The sequence below is a fragment of the Meleagris gallopavo genome, chromosome 2 (genome assembly GCF_000146605.3).
Source record: "Meleagris gallopavo isolate NT-WF06-2002-E0010 breed Aviagen turkey brand Nicholas breeding stock chromosome 2, Turkey_5.1, whole genome shotgun sequence".
NCBI classification, from domain to species: domain Eukaryota; kingdom Metazoa; phylum Chordata; class Aves; order Galliformes; family Phasianidae; genus Meleagris; species Meleagris gallopavo.
In genome coordinates, this window is record NC_015012.2 from 101,458,098 (window position 1) to 101,466,996 (window position 8,899).

The following is an 8,899-nucleotide window of genomic DNA, read 5'->3' on the forward strand; positions in this document are numbered from 1 at the left end:
AGCTATTTTATTACCTTTTCAGAAATATTTAGCTCCATGCATCAAACCAATAATTTTTGTTCTTTTTTAAATGCCTATTTCTTTGTTATTGTAACAAGCTTTAAGAATTTTTTTATTATTATTAATTTGAGTATGAATCTGTTGAAACCCTTTTATACTTCTCTGAATCAATTATTTTTATATTTTAAGTAGTCTTTTGTGGGATGAAAGGTTAAAAGCACCTCTCGGAGTGTTCAAGAAATGTTTATATGGGGTACTGAGGGACATGGTTTAGTGGGAAATGTTGGTGGTAAGTGGATGGTTGGACTGGATGATCTTAGAGGTCTTTTCCAACATTGGAGACTCTATGATTCTATAATTCTAAATGCTACTGAATATATGCATTGAAGGCATCTGAGGATGTCAAAAGGGCAGTATCTATCTGATACATGGAAAATAATATTTTAATATTCATATATTGCCTGTTCTAAATTAATAATCATAATCAGAATCATAGAATGGCCTGGGTTGAAAAGGACCTCAAAGATCATCTAGTTTCAACCCCCTTGCCGTGGGCAGGATCACCAACAACTAGACCAGGCTGGCCAGAGCCACATCCCATTGGATGCCTCCAGGGATGGGGCATCCACAGTCTCTCTGGGCAACCTATTCCAGTGTGTCACCACCCTCTGTGTGAAAAACTTCCTCCTAAGATCTAATCTAAATCTCCCGTCTCAGTTTAAAACCATTTCTCCTTGTCCTATCACTATCCACTCTCGTAAATAGCCCTTTCTCCTCCTGTTTATATGTTCTCTTCAAGTACTGGAAGGCCACCATGAGGTCTCCCAGGAGCCTTCTCTTCTCCAAGCTAAACAACCCAGTTCCCTCAGCCTTTCTTCACAGGAGATGTGCTCAGCCCTCTGATCATCTTTATGGCCCTCCATCTTAGTGGAACTCCATTCCAGAGTTGTGATCATGACTGATCATGATTATGACTGCAAGCTCCTTATTACAAGAATCAGTCCAACCTTCAATACATAAGGTAACACTGAAGATACCACTTATGATGGACAAATAGAAAATCCATAACCAAAGAGGACAATGATCCAAAAGGCATCTAAAATCACAAGAAAGTTTCAAATTCAGCAGGAAAAACTTGAATCATAGAATCATAGAATAGTTCAGGTTGGAAAAGACCCTAAAGATCATCAAATCCAACCACAAAACCACAACCTAGCCATATTACCCTAACTAACAATCCTCTAAATCATGTCCCTGAGCACCACATCCAAATGGTTTTTAAGCACATCCAGGGATGGTGACTCAACTACCTCCCTGGGCAGCCTATTCCAGTGATTAACAACCTTTTCTGTAAAGAAGTGTTTCCTAATATGCAACCTAAACTTCCCCTGTCACTTGACACCATTGAGAAGAGACCAACCCTGCTCTCACTGAAATCACCTTTCAGGTATTTGAAGAGAGCAACATGTAAATGCACTTACTCTTGCACATACCATATGGCTAATACATGGTTCTGTGAAAGCTGATAGCTTTAGAGACCTTTTAGGAAAATATATTTTTAGAAAAATAAAAATATTATGGATAAAATATTCTGCCAGCTCATTCACACAGATAAGTAGAGGTCAGGTGAATAGTTATCTTCCATTTAGATCTCTTCAGAACCACTGCATTCCATATTAACTTGCAGAAAGACTAGATAAATAACCAATAGTCTCCAGCTGGGCCAAGTATTCCATTTGAAGAATTCTGAAGTGCAGTTCAGAGATGCATCAGAGGACGATTTGAATCTTGCCCTAAATATATATTGTGCATTTGGAATCCATGTTTAGCTGTTTATGTATAGCACAACAAACCATACTGAAAAACTGCTAATGTCATCCACAGACTGGATCAAGTGCAAAGTTTGGCTATGTATTTAGAACTGCAGATCTTCACACACTTTTGAGAACAAATTTTTCGAAATAAGCAGGTGTTACCATAGTTTTTTTTCTATGCTATTATTTCACATTTTGTTTGTGAAGGTTTCTGCATTATTTTGTCATGAATTTTGCAGTGGATAACAAAAATAACAAATTTCTGACCAGTATTTTGATCTGTTTTTTTCAGTCATTACTTTCTGAGATCTGTTAGAAAGGCACTATGTTCAGAAGTCCCCAAAGAAATGTTATATCAGACTTTTCTTCAAAAGTGATTAACAGCTGATTTGCTCACAGAAGAATCTAAATACTTTGCTAATGCCGTCTATTTGCAGAATTTTAACAGATGAAATACTCAGAAAAGATGTCTTAAAACTTTTTTTAAAAGGAAGTCTCAAAGCAGCATACCTGGCCAACTGCTAGAGACCAGGACAGCTAGCAGAAATCTCTGGTCCATAAAGTTTTCTTCCTGTGCCTTTCCACCTGGTATTCCTGCTGGCCATTAAGAAGATCTCAAAAACAGAGTGAGCATAGCGTCACAGAGACTGTAATTCTCCTCATGCAACAAACTGTTAGAGAGGAGAGTAAAAAATTGCACTGTGTGTTTTGTTTTCTTTTTCTCTCTCTTTTTTTTTTTTTTAATTGGAGGGGGGTGTTGCTATTTTGCTGTTGTTTCTTTCCTGCTTTCACCTTTCTTCAGAGATTGTGCTTGGAAAATTTATGACATCTACTGACTAAATAAAAAAAGAGATATAGACTCCAAGGGAAGGGTTGATGGGATGTGAGAACTAAAATGTTAAGTGACTTAGAACAGCAAACTTGCAGGCATCTCTGTTGTATCCATATAAGTGGTGAATACAGAAAAGCAATCTCCTTTTTGCTGGAGGTAAAATATGTTCAGATAATGATGATGGCGATGAGAAAGAACATAGGATTTGTCATACTGGATCAGACAAATCCTATGTTACTCCTCATTTGTCAAGTCTGGTATTTTTGCTGCCTTCAGAAGTGACCAATGCCTGATGCTTTAGGGGAAGTTGAGGAAAAGCCTTAATGCACTTAACTGGTTGTATGGAAAGGAAGGTAGAGAAGGGGATAAATTCTGGACCCCAACAGTTATCAATTTACCTTCTGAAGCATAGTAATTACTTTAACATTCATACTGATGTTATTACTCAAAAAATTATTTATCCCTTTAAAACTTTTTATACAACATTTGATTTAATAATCTCTTGCTGGCAGTAATTCCAAGGGATGACAGCATGCTGTGAGAAGTATTCACTGTCACAATTTTTACTACACTTTTGCTTTCCATTTATTTCGTTGCAGATCTTTTATTGATTCATTATGGCATTAGGGTTAAGAGTCGGGTCTTATCGTTCTGCAGTTCATAAAAATAAATAGAACTGACCATTCCTGTTTCCATCATGAAATAAATTTTAAAAAGTTTTCCTTTTGTGTGTATAGGGAAGAGTTTAGTCCCTCCATTTTTCTTTATCTGGGAAGAGGAAAGGCGAAGGCAACATTTCTCATGATAAAAAATGAAATATTAGTGGGTTTTTTTTTCTGGATTTAGGTGGTATACTCTGCATATACTGTTTTTCAGGGCATACTTTTTTTTATAAATAGCTTGATTGGATAATACTGAAAAGTATTATAAGAGTGTCCAAAATGTTAATATGGAAAACAATTCACATCTGTTGATTTTTTATTTATTGAGCATGGTTGTCCCCAGGTTTGAATTGTGCTCCAGAGTTTCATGTGAAAATAAAGCTAGAAAATGTTACATTTTTTAAATGCAAAAAGGCACATTTTTTGCTACTCTGTCACACCTACAATTTCATTAAGAGATTTCTATTTTTATACTAATCTACACGTATCTGTATTCTTGCTAAACCTGCTTCGTATATCTAATTAAATACAACTACACAACTGCATTTATCTCCATGAATTCTGAACTGAGGTCTTCTAGCATAATTTATTATTACATACAATAATAATTTATTATTACATACTATAATGATTCATAGTAAGATCACATCATCTAAAAAATGTGGTAATCAGAACTAAGAAACGTATACTAAAACATACCAAAGGATTATCTCAGGAATACTTAATAGCACATGTAATCTCACAGTTGGTAAAAATTCCCAGAAATTCACATATATAAGCCTGTGTTTGCATATTAACAAGTACAATCTTAATTAACCTTTAGCACAGTAGCTGATGAAGCTACTTTACTGTGAAATCAAATCCCGAGTATCTGTAACCAAAATTAAATTATATTTACCCGTTATCTTTATTTCTTCAGGAGCAGGAGCTGTGCTACAAGTCAGCATGGTCAAACATGAAAATGGTCTCCAGATCATGTCTGATCTCAAGGGTCCTTCCTTCCGTCTGTCCTGCTAGCTTTCACCTGGTACATAATAATTTGAGCAAGTGCAGCCTGAGCAACTTCCTCTTTCATAGAATCATAGAATGGCTTGGTTTGGAAGGATTCTCAAAGATCATCTAGTTCCAGCCCCCTGCCATGGTCAGGGTTGCCTATCAGTATATCAAGCAGTAGATCTGGTTGCCTAGGATCCCATTCGATCCGGCCTTGAACATCTCCAGAAATGGGGCATCCACAACCTCTCTGGGCAGCCTGCACCAGTGCCTCACCACCTTTTCAGTGAAAAACTGATGTCTGATCTCTCTCCTCCCTTAGTTTAACATCATTTCCTCTTATCCTATCACTGTCTACTTGTTTAAAAATTTTATTTCTCTCCTGTTTATAATCTGCCTTTCAATATTGGAAGGCCACAATGAGGTCTCCCCAAAGTCTTCCCTTCTCTGTGCTGAACAAACCCATCACACTCATTCTGTCTTCATAGGAGAGGTGCCTCAGTCCCCTGCACACCCTTGCAGCCCTCCTCTGGACCCTCTCCAAAAATGCCACATCTTTCCTGTACTGAGGGTCACTGGCTTGGATGGGACCTCACCTCACCAGATGGACCTCACAGAGGCAGAGAGAGAGGGACAGTCATCTCCCTCATCCTGCTGGCCACTCCCTCTTTTGATGCAGCCCAGTATACTGTTGGCCTTTTAGGCTATACATGCACACTACTGGCTCATGTTAACTTTTTCATCTAGCAGGACCCTGAAGTCCTTCTCAGCAGGGCTACTCCAAGAGTTCTTCTCCCATTCTGTGTACTTAGCTGGGATTCCCCCAGCCCAAGTACAACACTTTGCACTTAGCTTTTCTGAATCTCATTAGTTTTACATGGGCCGACCTTTCAAATTTCTCAAGGTCTCTTTGGATAGCATCCCTTCATTCTGCCATATCAACTGCACCAATCTTCTTGGTGTTGTTCACAAACATGCTGAGGGTGTATTCAATCCCATAAACTATGTCACTGGTAAAGTTAACACTCCAGCACTGAAATATGTCTTCTACTGTAGCAGAGGATGAGGATGAGGATGAGGATGTAGAGGATGAGAAAGAGAAGTCTGGAAGAATGAAAGGGCTTTAGTGAAGCTTCCTGTTACGCTCTTTCTTCTCATCAGTCATTAAAGGGGTGAACTAGATTCTGGACATTACTCTAAGTTTGTTAAAATCCCCAATTAACTGCTGAGGGTATGTATGCCCAGTGTTAGATGACATGGAGTCATGTCTTTAACACTGGGTTTTGCAATACTGAAGCTCTAGGCATTTAAACACTAGATTGGATGCAGTCAGTGACATCTTGAGCATCTGAACTTTTCAAATTCTGTTTCAATTTTTGCTGAAGATGGTCTATTTGTAAAAATGTAATATTTAGTTTGCTTTCTCTATCTTATAGAATATCAAGTCTATTTTATTTTATTTTATTTTATTTTATTTATTTTTATTTTATTTTATTTATTTTTTAGCAGTACCTTACCAGCAGTTAGTACGGCTCCTACTTGATCAAGAGATTCAGAAGTTGGTAGGATGAGTCACTATTCCTATCCAACTTTCACAATGTGGTGATAATGATAATTTCTGAATATAAACATTTGTCTATACTCTGTGATACCAAAAGCACCTCTGTTCTCCATTCCTATCATTTCTGTTGAGTTTCTCCCTCTTTTATGTTAAATCACAATCATATCATCTGCATTTTCTTCAAACAATCTTTTTATTTCACATCTATACGCATCCAAAAGTCTGCCTCCTGTGCAAATGGTACCTCTAATTGATACCAAGAATCTAACCCTCCGGTTCCTTTTGTCTGTAATGTAAATCTCAAATGCACAAACATGTATGTTTTGTTTGCTTTGTTACAAATGTGACAAAAAAAAAAAAAAAAAAAGAAAAGAAAAAGGCATTTTAATTTCTGAAGCCACTGCATCATACGTTTTGAGTACTTAGAGAATACAACAGTTGGAGATGGGAGGGAAGCTAATGGGTCAGGCTGTTCGCTCCTTTCCTATCACAAAATTAGTCTCAAAAATATGTATTTTTAACATTGTTTGTCTCTCATTTTTAAATATAGCTTCATTTCATTCTGTTTAAACCCAGTAAGTCAGAGGTAGATTGGTTTTACAGCAGAATAAGTCTCTGACTCTAAGACATTTCTTCCTTTTAGATTTATTTTGTAAAATGCACAGAATGAGGAGAAGCACATCTTGTTTTATAAAGAAGTAAAATACGCGTAACACAAAATTTAAGCTTAATGGAAACTGGTCCAAAAATATGAAAACATTCATCAATTTTTAGGATCTTGAAAATATGTGATGACTTTCTGTAAGACTATATCCTGGGACCTTTGGTTGTAATTTCACGCAGCCAAACAACTATTATAGTGGATTAAAAATGAGCAGATACTCAGTTGTTATCAATCCAGTTTCCCTGCTGTCAGTATTACTTGGCCAGTTTGTGCAACTGAGGATCTGTCCTGTTGATCTATTTTTTGCTGTTGGGCATCACAAATTAGTGGATTTTCAGAAAACCTCTTTTTTATTTCCCTGACAGTTAATAGGAGAAAATGCACAGAACTCAGAACAGACAGAACTTTCCAGTTTTCTGTCTCCTGGAAATTATGCTGCAAGTGATTCTAAATCAGTTATTACACTGGGATACCATAAAATCAAAACTCAAAAGAAAATGTGGGAGCCAGATATCAAAATAGGTACTGATCATGTATTTTGTCTTTTTCTTAAGTTTAGCTTGTAAAAATATTATATACTAGTTTTGCTTTTTTGTTGTTGTTGCTGTTGTTCTGTCTTTATTGGATTTAAGCCTGAATAAAACATAACTAGAAATGGAAGAACAGATTGAAAGGATGTCAGAGGAGCAACAAAAATTAATCAAATGACAAAATGAGAAAACCAACACCGAAGATAGAGTCAGGTCCCCCTGCTGTTTTAAGGTATGAAAAACTAAGATGACTAGGAGTGGTCTTAAAAATATCATATGAGCAGAATGAGGTATCCTTAATACTTGTTGGCTTTGTCGTTGTTGTACAAGCTTTACATAAAGCAAAAAAAAGAGAAAAAACTGCCTCAGCAAAAGCTAGGCAACTGTGTAAAGATACACTAATAGTTTCAAGATTATTCACCAAGAAAACAGAGAAAAAATAGTTTAGAACAGAACAAAGGGAAATATCCAGGATAAAGGCAAAATAAAAATAAGAATGTTATTGTGAATTTATTGATTTGAATTTTTTTCAGGGGGAAGAAGTTAACTTTTTACACATATCTCACCTTGGTAAAATCTAATTAATGTAGCATCTTTTCAAATAAGCAATCATAAAGAGGGAAACATCAGAAAACAGCATTTCTCAAATAATTTCTTAACTGCTGGGCAGAGTGCGAGCAGCCACCTGAAATGAATTTACTAAAGGGATTAGTATGTGTCTGGTAGAGGGAGAACTGCTGCATCACTATGCAGACCTGCTTCTTTCCCCTCATTATGGAGTGCATAGTAGTTTGCAGATGGTCACTCACTCGGAGGCTCTTGCATGCAAGGCTGGGACCGAGTTAGATAGCTGCTATCTAACTTGGGGAGCTTGCTATAAGTATTAGAGAAACATTCAATTGGCTGGTGTACTATTGTTTGATGCTAGAGAGCAGATTTAGAAACAGAATGATTGCATCAATGTAAGGAAAAATAATGCAGTCATGGAATGCATGAAAAACTTAATGCTGCATTCATTGATTTATGAACAACTAATGCAAAGCTGTGTGGTGAGAGGTCTTCAAATGAGAAGGCCACATGATTCCTTCATAATGGAAATTGCTAGGAGACCCAAACAGATGAAGGGGACCTACTTCTCCCTTTACATTCTCAGGGCAAAATTCTGTGACACACACAGCTTAACAGCACGTTGCAGGAAGACAGTTTGGTTTTAAAGTAAATGTCAAGAGCCCCTGTGTTAGAAAAATCTATTCCCTTACAACAGTAGAGGCAAATATGAGAGCAGGGATGAGTGGAGAGGGAGGAGTGAATGCTGCACAATGATGGCAGTGTTCACCCTTTACTAATTTAACCTGTGCCACTTGCACTTCCCTGATAATCATTTGGCATGCAACAGTAACTGTATTAACTATTTTTTACTATTCCCTACAAAGTCACCCTGAGGAATAGCATAGTAGACCTGCTAAGGTTCTCAGCTTCCATGCTTTAAGCTCTATCTTAATTAGTTGGTGGAGTGAAAGAAATAATTTTACCATTCCTGTGTCTCAACCTGACAAACTGGGACTTGGCATTAGCACAGTATAAGACATGTAACTATATATGGTATATGTTAATGATGCTATTAGTAACACATGCAGAATGTTAGCATGTTAGAGCTCCTAGTTTCACGTCCCTATGGAAGTGACTTGATTAATATTAGATATAACTTTATAACAAAGGTACTGTTTCTGTGACACTATTTTATATTGTTAAGGAAAGAGGAATAATCTTTACATTGAATATTACAATGCTTAATTAAACCGACTGTATCAGGCTTCCTTGTCCCCCGTCCGCTCATGTAAAT